Below are 18,175 nucleotides of genomic sequence, written 5' to 3'. Positions count from 1 at the left end.
TGATATAAACAATACATTTTCAATGCAATTTGCAGAGAAGCATATATCCAAATTGTTCATGCCAGTAAATTCCAAATTCAAATGTATCCGAATGGTTGTGCTTATTTACATGAAATCACCACATAAAAATATATAAAACACATTGTTTACATCTACCTATTCAAATACAGAAAGACAAAGAAAGAGTGAAAAGAACAAAGATACTCAACTGTGAAAGAAAGTGCGGAAAAAGGTGAACCATCTGCCAAGTACAAATCACTGAGCCAAGTGAAGTGTGCAATAAGAACTGCACACCCAAATATTGAATAAAAGAACCCACTCACGGGTGCTGTGGTCCCTTGATGTAACCATGTAGTGCTAATCCTAAAAAATATATATAATTGGTATAATTGTAAAAACATAGATACAAACTGTTATCACACATGAATCCCCCTAAAAAGAAAATGAACCAACCTTCCTGTGTGCTATGATTCGAATAAAATGATCGATGACCAGCTCTGTCCAGTACCTGTTATCACCAGAAGACGTTATTCTCCCCAGTCACAATCAACAAACTGTGTAGAAATACCTTGCCCCACGTGATTAACCTCAGCTCTACTGCTGAGAAAAAAACCTCCTGACCTGTTCACCTCTATTCCATATTTCTGTGAATGTTCGTTCGGTACAATGCCAGTTGGAGCCTTAGCGGGTGACGTCTTATTTGTCCACTTCAATCGACGATGGACTACATTCTGTAGTCCCGAAACTACTGTGGGAACGCCATCTTAAATCAGAAAGCTAGAATGCTACCAAACATATGTCCTACCTTACAAATGACCAAGAACTAAAGTAAAGAGACGTGGAACACCCCGATAGCGGGTAGCATCTTAATCAATCGTGTCCACAGAAAGCAGGCTCTAATATTTCCCGAAGAGTTTTCAAATGGATGACATCTTAGAATGGAGTACATGAATAAAGTTCTATATTACAACCATAGCTCTTTCAATAAAATGAAAAAGTGCCATGAAAAAGGATAAAGGAAAAGGAAACAAGAATTAGAATAGGTTACCAAATTTGCTTAAAAGCGCATTTATACAATGGTAAATTCATAAAACACGTATCATAATCCTTCATACAATCTATATAAGAATGCTCCTATGTATGCTCCCTTTAATGATGCTTTACAGAAAACATCCTAGATCTACTTTATCATTAATCCCTTTGGGTTCCTGGGTGTCTAGTTTTCTTATCCAGTAAATGTACCTTTGTAACAATGTTTTTGTCAAATCTCTAACTTGTGTGGTATCTACCATCTCGATAACTTGGAATTTGATTTGGGCTATAGTATGCTGTGCTTTCATCCAATGTACTGCTAGACTGCTTTTGGTGTTACAGTTTCGAATGGTGCTCTTGTGTTCCTGAGATTCGTGTTTTTATCTTTCTTTCTGTTTTGTCTACGTAAAGTAGTCCGCACTACCACTTTATTCCATAGATTATATTTTTTGAGTTACAGTCTGCATTATGTTTCAATTTGATTGTTTCACCTGTCAAAGGACGTTGGATACCATCACCACAGATCACATTATTGCAGTGCACACAGTTTGAACATCTTCTGGTGCCCTTGAATTCTTTGGTGGTTTCCGCAGGTTTACAAGTCTGCATTTCTTTCAAAGTCCTTGATCGTTTATACAGGTATATAGGTTTCTCCTTGAATAAATCTTTGAAATCACTTTCATTTTCCAAGATCTACCATCTGTTATTAATAATCCGTTTTACGTTTCTGGAACAAGTAGAGCATTTGGATACAAATACTTGTCTAGTCGTTTTAGATCTAGGTTGGTTCTCCAGAATTCTAGCACTCGTTCTGTTTTCCATCTTCACAATAGCCTCATTCAAAATGTTCTCTGGATAACCTTTTGACATATATATTTTTTTTCTGTATGTTGATGTTTCTTTATAATGTTGTGTCATCAGAACATATTCTTTTGGCTCGTAGAAACTGTGAGTATGGAAGATTATAAATCAAATTCTCAGGATGGAAACGGTTGAATTGTAATGCATTATTCTTATCCGTCAGTTTATGGTAGACCTCCGTGTGAATAGTGCTGTTGTCTATGCTTACCAGTACATCTAAAAATGGTAATGACTCTTTATTCATGGTACTTGTAAACTAGATGTACTCATCATAAGAATTCAATTGGGTAATCTTCTTTTCCAACTTGTGCCCCAAAGTAGAAAAATGTTATCGATTTATCTACAATATAACAACACATTTTCTGTCCATTTTTTTATCATTGTAGATGTGTGCGTCCTCAAACCTAGCCATATATGTATTAGCATATGCTGGGGCCCCTGCAAAGCCCATCAAAGTTCCTTTCAATTGTATATAGTACCAATTTTCCCATTCAAAGTAGCTGTGAGGGAGACAGAAATGCAGCATCTCCAGCACAAACACCTCATCTGCTCCTATGGCTGGCTGTTCCAATAAAGCCCACTCTACTGCCTCCATCCCTCCCAGGTGTGGGATAGAGGAATACAATTCTTTCACATCCAATGTGCACAGAATGATATCTTTGTCCAGTTCCCCAGTTTGAAGCTTCTGAAGAAAAATTAGTAGTGTTTTTCACATTTTATTCCCATTTTTGAACGACAGGTTGCAGAAAATAGTCAATATACTGACCTTTAGGTTCAAAAATTGTCCCACACCCTGTAGTGGTGGATCATAGAGCTCTTTATGAATCTTCGGTAACAATTAGAATCCATGTCTTCTTGGATTTACTTCCTTCAGGTATGATCGCGTTGTGGTTGTTAGCTATACCATTTCCAAAGCCTTATTCAGTATGATTTCCAAAGTGGAGATCAATTGTTTCTTGGGGTCCTGATCCAATAAAAGATAAGTGTTGGAGTCAGTGATATGTTCTATCACCTTCTGGGTATAGAATGCCTTGTCCATGATAACAATTGCTCCTCCCTTGTCAGCTTTTTGTATCACTGCCCGTGAATCTTGTGTTAGGGACATTAATGCATTTCTATCGTGCCTGGTGAAGTTTGTATTTTTTTAACCCTTAATATTTATCTAGAGTAGATCATTTTAAATTAAATTCTCAAATGCGTCCAAAACTTTATGAGATGTGGGAGCTTGAAATGTGGACTCACGTTTGAATTAAATAAATTCTGGTTCTAGACGTTCCATTTCCATAGTATTCAAATGAAAGAAAAAATAACGCAAGCGTAAAATCCTCTTGAACTGATATAGAGCTATTTCATTCACCAATGCATTTGTTTGATATGTAGGGACATAACCTAATCCTTTATTCAAAATCTTTGTTTGATGAGGAGTGAGTTCAAGGGATGAAATATTAACTATTAAGTTATTCTCTGGCTCCTCAGATTTTGTCGTAATCTTTCTTTTACTTCTCCTGGTTTTCCTCCAGGCTTTCCGGGTGGTAGGCTTGTGTCTGTCTCTTAAGCTAAAAAAGACTCAGATGTATGTGCTACCGATTCTCCTCCTATTTCCACACGCCCTGTTTCACTAACTATCTATGGTTTTTACAGTTATACCGATTATATATTTTTTTAGGATTAGCACTACATGGTAACATCAAGGGTCTACAGCACCTGTCAGTGGGTTTTTTGATTCAATATTTGGGTGTGCAGTTCTTATTGCACACTTCACTTGGTTCGGTGATTTGTGCAATTTCACCCTTTTCTGCAATTTCTTTCACAGTTTAGTATCTTTGTTCTTTTGCCTCTTTCTTTTTCTTTCTGATTTTGAATAGGTTGATTTAAAGAATGTGTTTTATACATTTTTATGTGGGGATTTCATGTAAATAAGCACAACCAATTCGGAACATTTGAATTTGGAATTTTAGGGCATGAATAATTTGGGTATATGCTTCCCTGCAAATTGCATTGAAAATATATTGTTTGTATCATCCACAGAATCAACCCCCTGGCCCGAAATGCATTGGGCACTAACAAGAATGTCTTCATGGATTTAATAGAATAATGCAACAGATTAAATGTTTTGGTTAACAAGAACAAATTTATCTTTTATAAAGTACCCTCTACCATACTTTATAAAGATATTGCATGTCACTGAGGACTTACTTTAGAAGGTTATGGAACTTCAACATGACTTGCAATATCCTTATCATATATGCCAGGGAATACTTTATTCCATACAATACCTGGCCACATCATCACCTTTACCACAAACCATTTTAAACAGTGGAGGCATATTTGCAATATTTTGGCTTAGGGCAGCACCGCAAGACTTCTAGCTGTGCTGTCCAATGTAAAAAAAAAAAAGTCAGGAATGAGCAGTATCTACAAGATACGGCACATTTCTGTCATTGCTGGCCCACAAACTGCTGCCAAGTACTAACGAAGACACCCTTGCACCATGGTGCAAGGGTGTCTGTGTTCTTGGCATGATTGTTTTTGTTCAGGAAGGGACTCCTTCCTGCACAAAAACAATGGAGCGGTTTTCCTTGTTCTATGTGTGCTGCAGAATGCAGTGTCGTGTTTCGATTTAGATACCCATACATAGGTTTCCTGAATCATGCCCTTATATAGGGCCAACTCACCTTGCCCTTATTTAGGCATAGAATCCCAGTCTTTCTTTAGGCATCAGCCATGCTAACCAAATACAGGCATGGTCACCTACATCTGTCCATCCCACGTCACAGTGAGTTCTTAGAAACCAGACTCTTAAGCCATTGGGACTTGCCCTGCTTGGATTATTGATTTTTCCAAGAACTCATTTATTATGCATGAACAACTATTCCTGATGTCTTCCTTTGGCTGACTTCACGTCAATGCTAGCATTCCTAAGCACCTTCCAGGTATAAATATATCTTCACTTACCCTGGCAAAGCATGGCTTGGCTACACAGCTCGATACGGCTCGCCACTGCAAGTTCAGAAGGAATTAGAGTCCCTGCCTGACACACTGACCAGATGCTGTCATCCTGCTCGCAGAAAATCCAGTTTCCAGTGTTTCTGACTTCATTGGCGGGGTGTTAGAGATTGAGACCCGGAAAGTGATTCTCACCTCTCTCATTCTAAGGTATGGAGCAGACTAGAACCTAGAGGAACTCTTGGCAATACAAAACTATAGCTTACCATACTATAGAAAACAGCACCTACTTCTCACCTCGTACTACACTTACGTTAGGAACACTGAGGTAGAACTATTTAGAAGCACCAGACGAGTATTCTCATTGTAGCCTGTGTTATTTATGTATGTGTATATGAAAATATGTCATAGCTAAAAACCATGCTATTGCAGTATTATTTATTCTTACTGCTCACGCTGTACGTATTATAATTCGCATACTGTCTTACAATTGTGACAACTCCTATCTCTTGCACGAGAAATAAGACTGTTCAATAAATCCTTTTATTGAAACGCCTGTCTATCTATTTCTGTGTAACTCTGAAGAAACTAAGCATGCATGATTGACTGAGTGAAGCTGTTAGCTATTGTTTCCACGATTTTGAGAACTGTTCCGATTCTAAGGGAAACAAAGTTGTCATGTTTATGCGTCGCAGCTCTCAGCGCCGCTCCGGCCTCAGGCGCCGCCGCCGGCTCCGGTTCCTCGAAGACGGGCTCCTGCGCCGTCGGGGATCGCACCACTGCTGGCTACCGCTCCACAAGGTCTCCAGAGCGACCAGAAGCCCAAGGGGACTCCCGGGGCCTATGCTAAACAATGCTTTGCAGGGCCCGGGGCCGGAGGGGACTAGAGTCAAGTCCAACTCCGTCACCATCTTGGCCACGCCCCCCCACACTGATATTTTTTGATATGTCCCATTGAGATATTGCACCTCTTCTAGTCTACTTAAAGCATTGTGTATGGCTATGGTATCAAACAACAATCAAAGAATGGGGAGAATGGACTACTTGTCCTGTATAACCAGGGTGCCGTGCACAGAGCAAGTAAAAGCACAGCACTTGCAGGAACCCCAGTGGTATCCCAAGCTCTCCGGCACCCCGAGGAGGCCTGGCACAAAGCAAACAAGGTACAGATATGACACGTCTGACCTTGAACTACAAGAGTGGTAAGTACACCTCTCTTATAAGAGCCATAATGGACTCCTATTGATTTACCCCGGTCCTGACGAAACCCTCTAGAGTTCCCACGGGCTGAAACATGTTGACCCTTACAGTGCGGAAGATTAGTAACTCGATCTAGTAAACGCACCACTATCGTTTTTTAATCTTCCACATCACTATTTCCCGAATAAAATACCTATGATGAAAGTGATGTAGGGAATTTTTATTCATTTCATGAGAGCACAAGCACACCCTCCTTCATTATTCCTGACCACTATTGAAAAACCAGTAGGTCTTCCTCCAGGTGGAGGTCAGCATATTGACAAACAAAAAGACCCAATGATGATGCTGAAGCAGTACACATAGGCGGAGAACCAAGATATACCACCAACGGCCTGTGTACTCATATGAGGATTTTTATGACGGTTCCCACATGAACTAAGACCCTACTTATACAGGACAAGTGGTCCATTCTTCCCCCTCTTTTGTTGTTGCACTAACCATTGAAAGCCGAATGGATCACAGTTTCTCTTTCCCTCCACATTGATTATAATGAATATGGTATCAAACACACATTTCAAGTAAGCTATCACGACCAGCACCCCCACTTATCTTGCAGACAAGCTCTCTATCTTTGGTGGATCTTGGCACACCCACAGCCAGGACACCATCAGACTTCAGATGAAGAAGTGTTAAAAAGAAAAAAGAAGTCCTTTCCCATCTGCACTCAGGATCTGGAACAACATCCCCGACCCGTATCCATCAGGACCACCAAACGCCCGTCCAATTTAGGAAACAGCTGAAGACTCACTTTTTAAAATCACTACATCACAATGCATTAACCGCCTAGAACTCAATTCCATTACTCATTGACTTTATGCGTCTTTTTGACTATGTACAGATCTCCACTTCCTCTTTGCTATGTTCACTTTATTGAAACACCTTATACATACATACAAACAATAAGGTACTGTGGTAGCTGTGGTCATGTGTAGAAGAAGGGTATGCAGTGGGTGCCTCTCCCTTCTCAGGAACAGGGGCCATTGGTTCAATGTCCATATCCTTCTAGTTTGGAATTGATGGTGGTCCATAGAGCCCTGTAGGTATATACGTCTTCCCTTATGATTTGGCCTACTGGTCCTGTCAGAGGACATTCATAAGATTGGATAGGCAATGCTGAGTATCCCAAATCCTCACAGCCTAGGCAGGATATTCCATATCCACCCAGCATGCTTACCGGGGGGAACATTCATTATAGTCTGTATTTTGAGTTCTGGCATGGTAAATGTTTGAAGATCATGCCTATTTCCAGATCTCCCAGCTGTTTTCTGGGTTGTTGAAGACAGCGACTTGCAGGATGGAAATAGGTTATTGTTATGCTGTACTCATGTCAATAGAAACAGCTGGGTACTTTATTCAATAATCAACATTTGAAGCTTTTGGCCCACATCAGGACAAGGTGTCCATATATAGATGGGTGGTCATTGTATTTCATTTTGCTGACTGGTACCATGTGTGGTGTGCATTTGCTACGTCAACTGACAGTGGATTCAGTACAGTTGTGTGTTGTGTTGCATTATGCTATGTATATTTGTAGAGTGCAATATCACCCGCAAGGGTATACTAGTGCTGTGCAGGAGAGGGAGACAGGCCACAGGGGTAGGGGATAGTCGAAGAGTAAGGTCTTCGGCTTCTTGCAGAATTCAAAAAGTGAAGAGGAGGCTCTGATGTGAAGTGGGATGTCTGTCATGCTTTAAAGTAAAGAATGAGAAGGCTTGACCTCTGATTCTGTGTCTTGTGTGTGCATGGTCTATAGCGCAAATGGGAGTCCGTCTAAGTGGAAGTGCCTAGATAGTTTGCGAAAGGAAATGCAGCTGTTCAGGTAGGTCAGGCCCATGGTATGCAGTGTTTTGAATGTGTGGGTGAGGAGCTTGAAGTGTACACACTTGTGTATCGGGAGCCGATGGAGCTCCCTCTAGTGTGGTGTGATGTGGGTTGTGCCTGGGAGGTTGCAAATGAGTTTGGCCACTGCATTCTAAATGTTTTGTCTTTGTCTAGTGAGATGTTTGGAGATTCCGGTATAGAGACAGTTTCCATAGTTCAGTCTGCTGGTGATGAGGGCACTGGTGACGGTTCTTCTGGTGTTCCTCGGGAGCCATTTTAAAATCTTTCTCAGCACCTCCAGGGTGTGGAAGTAGGGATGATGTGACAGTGCTGACTAGGTGGCCATATTCAGCTTGATATCACTGATGTTGCAGAGGTTTCTGGCATGTGATCTGGGAGTGGGAGTGGGTTTGAGGTTGGCTGGCCACTGGTTTGAGTGCCACGGGGAGGTATTATATCTAAAGATCACTACCTCTGTCTTGTTAGTGTTAAGTTTGAAGCAATTGGACTTCATCCAGTTGGCTACTTCAAATATGCAGGCAATTAACTTGTTCCTTATGTTGGGGGTATGATCCAAGAGGGACAGAATGAGTTGCACATCATCGGCTTTGGTGAGGATCTTGATGTCACTGGCCAGAGGGGGGTCACGTAGGAGTTAAAGAGGGTGGGATGAGACTGAGTGATGAGCCTTGGGGCATTCTGAATATGTGTTATTGGGTTTCTGGCAAGTATGGAGTCAGGTTGACTATCTGTCTTCTTCTTGCCGCGAAAGAAGAGCTCCAGCAGAGGGCAGGTCCTTGGATGCCAATCTTGCAAAGTCCCATTATGAAGATGAGGTGTGATACCATCTCAACCGCTGTTGAGAGGTCCAGTAGGATAAGGGCTGTGGTTCCCCTCTGCCCAGGATCATGTATAAGTGAAGAAGTGGCCTCTAGACTCCAAAGTTCTACTGAGTGGACTGATTAGTACAGACATGTTTGTCTCATAGTTTGCCCCACATTTCCATGCTGTGGGAAATGACCACTTGCCCACCTAGAGGCTTGTAGTGTTTACAAATGTTCAGAAATCCCAGCATCTATAAATATACAATCAAACATAACCTTTCTAGATTCAATGCACAATAAATCAGAGACTGATAAAAGGCACAGACCTGTGGCTTTTTTAAGGCTGCAATTGATACATAGTAACACACACATTTGCATTGGTTTCACATCAATGTTTATAAAAAAAGAATCTGATGTCAGAAGAATTGTTATCTACTTATATGTGAACAATGTGATTTCCACTCAGTGAGGCATAGAAAACGTCTATTGTTCAAGACATAGGGTGAATAGAAATGGCATAGTGATCCTCTGAAGGTGATTTGGAGATACTTGCTATTGCTCCAAATGATTAGTAATTTGTACCTCTCCAATGCATATCCTTGAGTACATGGATAGTAATGAGCATATGGCTCGTTTACCGTTGGACCGGTGTGATTCTTAGTTCTATACTACTAGGTAGGACAGCCTGTTAAGAGTACCTCTGAAAAGAGTTACCGTTAAAGACATGTTTCCCTTATACTAATGGGTACAGGGGAGAAACTGCCTCCAAATAGTCATTCATGAGATAAAGAGCACCAGGTAATGAGAATTAAATGTTGGGGTTGTGCAAAAAGAGATATTAAGAATTAGAAGGGATAACCTATTAGAAAGACTCCAACACACAGTACCCTAATAGGCATGTTTCTGGTTCACCAGTTGATAAAATGGAGAGACTGCTTGTACATACTTCATCACTCCATAAAGTAGGAAAGTAGGATAAAAAGTCTTATTTGGGTGAGTAAGAATGTAAGTCTGAGGAAGGAGTTTCAGCCCAGTTAGTAATGTTCATACCTTTAAAGATATTTTGAGGATACTGGTATATGTGGGTCATATATGAAGGAACCTGGAGGTTTGTAAGAAAAATGTTCTACTCAATACTTGGCTTTAAGCTCCTTAAGGAGACACAGTAATTGGTTAGGATCTTTTGAAAAGCAACCGGGCACCTGGTTGTCCTTGTGAGTTCCCTTGTTCGTTATATGTGGTCCATGTACAGTTGTTTCTGTTTACTTCAGTCAACTTCAGACAGGAAATTTGGTTTGTGACGAACTTTAACATCTGCTATTCCATGCCCTTATTTAAAGCACTCACTTCTTGGATGATTTCGTACTCTGCCACCAGTAGCTTTGAGTCAGGCACTTGTATCATGAGGCTGGGTTAGTGCACTACTTTCAGATGGTTGTGGGGTCTACATTACATTACATTCCTTCAACGTAAAGAGTTTTTCTTCTGGTTCTAGTGCTCCACGTGGGTGTGTGGCTTCTGTTAGTTGGTTTTTGTTGGAAAGTGGAATATTATGTGGTGAGGGGGTTAGGCCTCACCATGTAATATCACAATAATCCCAGATAGTCCTGGAGTACACACTAATAAATCCTTAGGTCAGTCCTCATAAAGTGACAAGGAGCAGTCAGGCTTCACTAGGGGAACATATGTTAAGCATTTCAGAGTACCAACATGGAAGATAAGTAATTAACCCCTTCGAGGCTGATGACGAGCTGGGCTCGTCATGGTGTAGCCTTCTCAAACACTGATGACGAGCCCAGCTCGTCATGAACAATGGGTTTTTTAAAAAGTCAGCATAGAAGGAGAATCAACGCAGCGCGCATGTGGTTAATAACACTCAATTGAAATCTGACACTAATTTATAAACATAAAGTGTTTGTTATCTTATTGTAGACACCAAAATGAATGGAATATCATACCTATAACCAGAGTTATAGATTTTAGAAGCAATATTAAATCAGTGCAAAATAATACATGAAAAACATAACATTGCAGTCAGTGGGAAAAATCACTAGTGACCATCGGCCACTTTGATGTTGAATTATGTGGAACCTTTGCAGGGTTTAGTTTGAGCGGGTCCTAAGACCAGGCCACGACAGTCAGCACAATTTTACCTAGCCCAGGGAGTCCTGGTACAGAGGTGCTCTAGCTGTCTACGGTGCCGAACGGAAGCCACGGTTGTTGCTCATTTTACCGCTTTCACTGTGCTGCAAGAAACAAGATTAAAAAGCAAACAGGAGACACAGTTACTGATGTCAGATCCTGGTTGCATGGTGTTCCCTCTAGATGCAGTGTTGAGTTTGGGGGTCAGTTGCCCGATTCGCGGCCCACAAGCCTTGGCAGCGGTAAACCCAGCTAAAAGGTATTGGCACTTCAGAGGGTCCAGGGGTATGAGGTAGCAGCCTGAATCTTTGGACAGGCAGGACTACAACTCCCACAATGCAATGGACCATCTGGTTTTCTTTGATCCATTGGCGGGCCCGATGGCCTGTGATTCTTAAGATCCTGGAAGTGTTTTTACCTCCAGTGTCGGGGGTTTCCACAGCGATCCATGAATCAGAGGATGGCAAATTTGATCCACGGATGAAATTCATTCTCACAGTTCCAATTCTGTTGCCACGGGGACAGAGTATATCTCTTCAGCTTTGGCTGGTAGGCAAAGTACTGTTTTCATGGACACAGGTTCCTTCTTGGTTTTTCTTCATTTCAGGTTGATCGGATCTGAGGTTCTGGTGTCAGGGGGTTCCCTTAAATCCTAGATTTAGGTGAGTTAGGGGTGTAGAGACTAGTAGCCTATGGGCATTTCCATCCTGCAGCTTATCTGCCCCTGAGGTGACCACATTCAGTTTTCACCCAGAACTCTCTATCCTGCCACTCCTAAACATAGGGAAAAACATTTTAGGGTACACACCGTACTGCTCACCCTGGAGGTGTGGTCAGCCTTCTACCTTGCATACCTAATTTCCAACCTGTCCCTAGCAAATGTGCCTGGCGCAGGGGAAGGTCTGTTTCCTCCACTGGGAGTCATTCCCCATGCATATCAGAGGGTGTAAAGCCTTTGTGGAGAAGTGTGGCTCAATGGTTAGAGCGGCAGACCCTGATGCAGAGGTCTGGCCCGGACCAGGGTTCAAATTCCCGCCTCAGGCGGGTCTTGGGCTAAATTTCCCCGGACCTGACAATTCTCGTCTCGGTGCCTATTCTAATCATGGGTCCCACGCTGCAACTCTGGGCAATAGCTTGCTTAATCTCCACAACTGCCCCAACAGTGCCAGGATGCCTGGCCTCACCTTGGGGGGCCCAGGAGTGGGCACTTCACATGGAAAGGCCAGGAGGGGTTCCAGAGTGGTTTGTGTACAGTGCCTTGATACCCCTTGGGGTGATTGTGCGCTATATAAGCACTACAACATTTACATTTACATAAAGCATTTGAAGCTCACCTCTTTGATGTGCCCATTCACTAGCCTGCATGGGAGGAGGGAGGTGTGACCTCCTTCTTGCCCATGCCTTTGTTTCTGACTCCTGGGAATGTTCACACTGCCTAGCAGGAGGTCAGAGTCCGGTCCTGGCGGCAGCAGGTGAGGGAAAAGGCAGGCTTGCCAGACAAAGCATAGGACAGCTAGGGCAACCAGGCGGACCCTTGTGTGCATACCACATCGCCTTGACATGAGAATTGTGTCAGGGGTGATAAGGCATGTAGTTTGATACCAAACATTACACATTTTTATCCGAACCATCATTGAGCAGGCAAACTCGAGTATGCCTGGGTGGCAGCCCATGTTATCCTAGGGGACTGCTTGCACCTATAGTGGTTTCCAATTAGGAAAACCACTAGAGGGACATATAGGCTTGCACTCATATGCCTTCACCCTTAATATATTGCACCCTGCCTCCTTGCATCGGGAGTCCTTCCTTTGGTGTGTCTGACATATATAAATATCAGTGTAGGTGACTGTGCCACATATGGTGAGGGCACATTCGAGTTCGAGCAGTTTGCACTGCTCTAGTAGTCTGCAACGGCAGATACACAGTCAGTAGTTTGTGTGGGTCACTCAGGCTGGCACAAGACCATGCTGCAGCCCTAGGGAACCCTTTTCTATCAATGCCCTAGGTTCTCCCTGTAACTTACACTAGGGACTTATAGTGGGTAAAGTATTTACCAATTTGAGATTACCGAAGTGAACATAACAGTTTTATGAGCGAGAGCACACCCACCGGGGTATGAGCAGCAGACTCCAGTGCACTATCAGAGTCATAACCATCAGCAATTGGAGAAAAAAGTGGGGGTGACAATACAGAAAGGGACACTTTCCTATAGTTATGCCTTCCGCCAGTGAAATGAGGGAGCACTATTCTATCCTCCCCTTCAGGATATCACTTGAGAGCAATGACAGTGAGCTGGTTCATGCTGAACTAACATTGGTGAGGGCAATTATGGGCCTGCCATATACTCTAGGGAAATTTACACAGATAATACGTTGCTTCCTGGAAGGTGGTGTACCCGTAGACCTGTGCAGGAGGCTTTGGGGTTGCCATATCATCATTTACCTCCCATTATCAGTTGCGGTAGTGGCTGAGTGTTTTTTTTTTGCTTCCTTCTATTTTACAATAAGTAGATTTGCTGTACTACATAGGCCCTAGTATAGACTTGACAGCTGTCATGAGCTCTTTGCTGATCTCTGAAACTGGGTTGAAAGGACTTTTATGGAAATATGGAAATAAAATGTGTATTACTCTTTGGTAAATCTTCATTATTTTCCCTTACCCATCCCATTCCTTAAGCCTACCTTCATGCATCAGTTCCTAATACCAGACTGAACTTGGTAGTTAGACAGCATGTTTCACGAGACAGGGCTTCCTCTATAGGACACTCCAGGCATTGTGAGATGGGCCTGCAGAGGAAAGGACTGTCTGGGGGAGGGGCCTTCCAGGAATAGTACCCTCTGGGGGAGGGGCCTCTCAAGGATAGGATGCTCCCGGTATTGTGGGTGTAGCCTCCCAAGGATAGACAACCTTTTACTGGGCTACAGCTGACAGGTGAGTAGAAGGAATGAAAATGTTTAAGAGGCGCCCAATGTACTCTACTAAAAACAGACAATGGTCCCATCCAGTGAGATACAAATGGTTTGAGTGCAGATTGCTTCTAATATAAGACTCCTCTCTCTAGAACACACTTGCTTTATCCCTCCTGTTGAAAATCAGACTCATGGCATTTAGGAAAACCCTAACAAATGAACTTTGGATCAAACTGAAGGTGTGAAGGTCAATAGTATATGAACCTTCACTGCATCCATTCTCACCACCTGTAACCTCCCTTCCCTACCTAGCAAAGCACTTTGAAGTGACCAACCGCCATCTCAATACAGCAAAGAAAAATATATAAATACCTGTAAAACTCTGCTGGGCATCAGTCTTGTGGTGGCATTGAAGGAATATTGTGCGTATTCATCTTCTCTAAGTGGAATCATAGTAATAGGAAGTGATGTAGCAGAAAATAGAGACCAACATTGAGGCTTTGAGGCAGAGTGCTGGAAGTGGTATGAGAGTAACACAAGAGAGACATTGGGAGTGGACGTGTGCATTGAAAAGAGATGGAAGAGATTGATAGAGGAGTTCTTGGAGATAGAAGAGGACAAGAGAGAGAAATGTCAGTGGTTGAGAGATTGTATTGTATTGCAGTGTATTGGATTGTTTATATAGAGCTAACTACCACTATATGGGCCGCTGAAGCCCTTGCCTACCTGAGTAGCACCCTACATAGTGTAGGGTGCATGGTTGGATGAATATTGTCATTGTTTTGAACCTATGTGGGATGTGCTTCGATGCTATGTGTGATGACCACTGAGGGGTGGTTATGGTGTAATGGGACTTGTTATGTAGCAGTGTGTTGGATGATGAAGTGTGAGAGACAAATGCACACTTTTGGGGTTTTCAGCATGGTGGAAGCTTTGATCAGCTCTGCAGGTCCCTTTAGGGTATCTCATATGATATAGCCTGCTTAGCTGGTTACTGTACTGGATTGTCAAATCTGATATTTTGTTTACAGTCTTTTTCCTGAGCTGGCATGTGTGCATGTGTGCTGATGAACATGTAGCTATGCATGTTCGAGCCAGTGGAATGAGGCAGCTGTCATTTGGTTTCTTATTTCTTTAGCTCAAGCCTGGGCAGCGCATGTGCTGCTCTGCGAGGCATGCTGAATTTGAGTATGGACTTGAAGCTCCGCCCTCTCACTGCCCATATTTTTCATTGGCTTGTGTCATTGTTCTTTGTAAAGGCTGGCTTCTGATTTGTTAATAGGATTGTTAATCCCTCCTTAGTACCGCCTTGACTTCATTTGTAACCTCCCATGAGGACTGGCCCTTTTTCTTTTTCTTTTGTTGTTACATGATATGTCTTATTTTCCGGGGGGCAAGATGGCCGCCGACAGACCGTAGGAGGCAGCAGCACCCGACCACTCTCCCGTGGTGAAACGTTGGGAAACTTGGTTTGATAAGGAGGGCAGCGTGATATGCTATATCTTATGCAACATGCAGCGGAGTTACGAAATTAATCAGGTTGCGGCCAAAAAAACAGATTGCTGAGGCAGCACACAGCGGGATGTTTAAGGACTTATTCAGCTGGCTGGATTTTATCGAGTGGCCCATTATACAATCCTCTGCTAGCTACAAGAGAGAGCCATATACCCTCTGGCAGACAGTTGGAGCGGCAATTGAAGAGGCGCTACAGCGACTCCAGAATACTTGGCGTGTCGGTAGGCGACTCATGGCTCCAAAAGTGATGAGGACAGGCAAGGACGTGGCCGAAAGCGAGGATGAAGATCTGCGAACAAGCGATGCTGAGATTCCACCAAATGCAAGGGTGAAGGCGCGACACAGAGCCCATTTGCGGAGGGAGGCTGCTAAGGTCCGTGAAAAAGAGAAACTGGCTGCCATGGAAAAGAGAAAGCAAGATAAAGAAGCAGAAAAGAGGAAAAAGAAAGAATCAATTAGAAAGGGACTTACGAAATGTGTCGATGCTGGCTCTGAATCCTCGAGGGAAGCTACCCTGCGGCAGCCGACTCTGTTCGAGTCATTCCCGGTGCTGAGAGCTGAGAGCACTGGGGATGCTCTCGCGAACGTGAATGCTGCCGGACTGAGTGGCTGCAACGGGTCAGAAGGTGTTACAGAGCAGCTGTCCGGATTGCAAGATGTAACCGAGGCTGAGCGATTACAGGCCGCGAGGGGCTTGGAGGATGATAGTCAACAACAACAGTCCTAGTTCTCATGGCAATTTTCCATTGTAACATTGTAAGACATCTCTGGCCCACGTGCCAAGTCCAAAGGGGTTTCTTTACTCTTAAGAAAAATCCTGAGATGCTTCAAAATATTGCCTTTTAAAACAACAACCTCTCTGATTGAAACAAGCAGGACAGCACAAACAGAAAATGTGTGAAGAAGCGAGATGGCACCTCACGTGCGCACCACCAGTGGGGCCCCTGATTGGTACTCACCAGGCTGGCCCTGTTCTCATCATTGGTGCCATCAAGCTAAAACCAAAAAAACCGTGTCTCGAACCTCAAAAGTAAAAAGACAGTGAATGGTGCAGTGGACACAACTTATATGTGACAAAACTAACAACATTTAACATATAAATCACTGTGCAACTGGGACCATAAACTTTACTTTCATTCCCTTCTCTGTTGCAAACCAATGAACACACATATACTAAAAAGGAAGAGAGTAAATACTACCTATCGATTTACTCTCTACTCACAGCCAACATGTTTCATTGCCTTGGTTTCTATCAGGCAATTTCTTCAGGGCAAAATATTTTGAATGCCACTGCAAGAGACACTGAGGCTTGGGTGCTGTAACAAAAACAAAATAAAAATGTGGTCACCTGGAATCCCCCTCTGTATTCTGCAACTTAGAAATGTCAAACCACCATGCTATATTTCAGAAAATGAAATGAATGGAAAGGAGTCTATTTACCCTGCTTCTAGTTTTGCCTCTCATACCAGTGATGAAGGAAAGATAAAAACGGAATCCAGCCCCCTTAGGTGAGCATGGTCCTGACTCCCCGTTCGAAAGTGTAACTGTAATTAAAAAACACAGGGTATTACATTACTTCAGTGTAGGTGCCAGTTCCCAGCTGACGCTTTCCAGACCTCCAGTGTGCAGCCCTGCTAGATGCTAAATGTTACCGGTAGAGCAGTAGCGGTAGGCGTCCTCTCAACCCTCGAGCTCAGAACGAGTAAGTTTCTGTGTATTTACCGAATGAAGAGCGATCGGATTGGTTCAGGCTGCCGTTTTTCCGTGTCTCGGATTGGTTCTCGAGATCACGTTCCGCTCATTTCTATTGGTTGGCATTATCTGTTGACACGGAAACCGGTTTACATGTCAGGACACAGATTGTCCTATTATAAAATGCCGGTCTTCGGTGGAAAGACCCGGCCATTTGTAAATGGGCACATTAGTCCTGGTTTTAGAGTGGTTATATCATGCGTTTACATGTTTAGTGTGCGCCTCCGATTAAAACGACATTTGCATGTAGTTTTCTTCCCCCGCATTTCTTTCAGTGAAAAAATCTTTAGTTGAAAAAAATTTTAGTTGAAAAAAATTTTTAGTTGAAAAAAATTTTTGATTCATAATATATTAAGTGGATTCATAATATATTAACGATTTATGTTAGCTGCTCACCCCGTTTTAATAGATAGATGTAGTGTGGAAAGTTTAAAGGCTTTGTCACTTATTAGGTCAATTCAAAACGTGTGAATCAAGGAATTACTAGAATGGAGCAAGGGGTTTATTAGTATAGATGATATATATATTAATTTTATTTTAGGAGGAGTACCACCAGTCAGCTGGGAACTGGCACCTACACTGAAGTAATGTAATACCCTGTGTTTTTTAATTACAGTTACACTTTCGAACGGGGAGTCAGGACCATGCTCACCTAAGGGGGCTGGATTCCGTTTTTATCTTTCCTTCATCACTGGTATGAGAGGCAAAACTAGAAGCAGGGTAAATAGACTCCTTTCCATTCATTTCATTTTCTGAAATATAGCATGGTGGTTTGACATTTCTAAGTTGCAGAATACAGAGGGGGATTCCAGGTGACCACATTTTTATTTTGTTTTTGTTACAGCACCCAAGCCTCAGTGTCTCTTGCAGTGGCATTCAAAATATTTTGCCCTGAAGAAATTGCCTGATAGAAACCAAGGCAATGAAACATGTTGGCTGTGAGTAGAGAGTAAATTGATAGGTAGTATTTACTCTCTTCCTTTTTAGTATATGTGTGTTCATTGGTTTGCAACAGAGAAGGGAATGAAAGTAAAGTTTATGGTCCCAGTTGCACAGTGATTTATATGTTAAATGTTGTTAGTTTTGTCACATATAAGTTGTGTCCACTGCACC

General features: G+C 42.6%; 1 protein-coding gene across 1 annotated transcript in view; it reads right to left on the bottom strand.

The window, feature by feature from the left end:
• Positions 1 to 18,175, bottom strand: part of LOC147712880 (triggering receptor expressed on myeloid cells 2-like) — a 696,111-nt gene that overhangs the window by 435,592 nt on the left and 242,344 nt on the right. The window lies entirely within an intron of this gene.

Source organism: Lissotriton vulgaris, chromosome 5, assembly GCF_964263255.1.
Source record: "Lissotriton vulgaris chromosome 5, aLisVul1.2, whole genome shotgun sequence".
NCBI lineage: Eukaryota > Metazoa > Chordata > Amphibia > Caudata > Salamandridae > Lissotriton > Lissotriton vulgaris.
The sequence above is the reverse complement of the archived record's forward strand: the minus strand, read 5'-3'. Positions and strand labels throughout refer to the sequence as shown.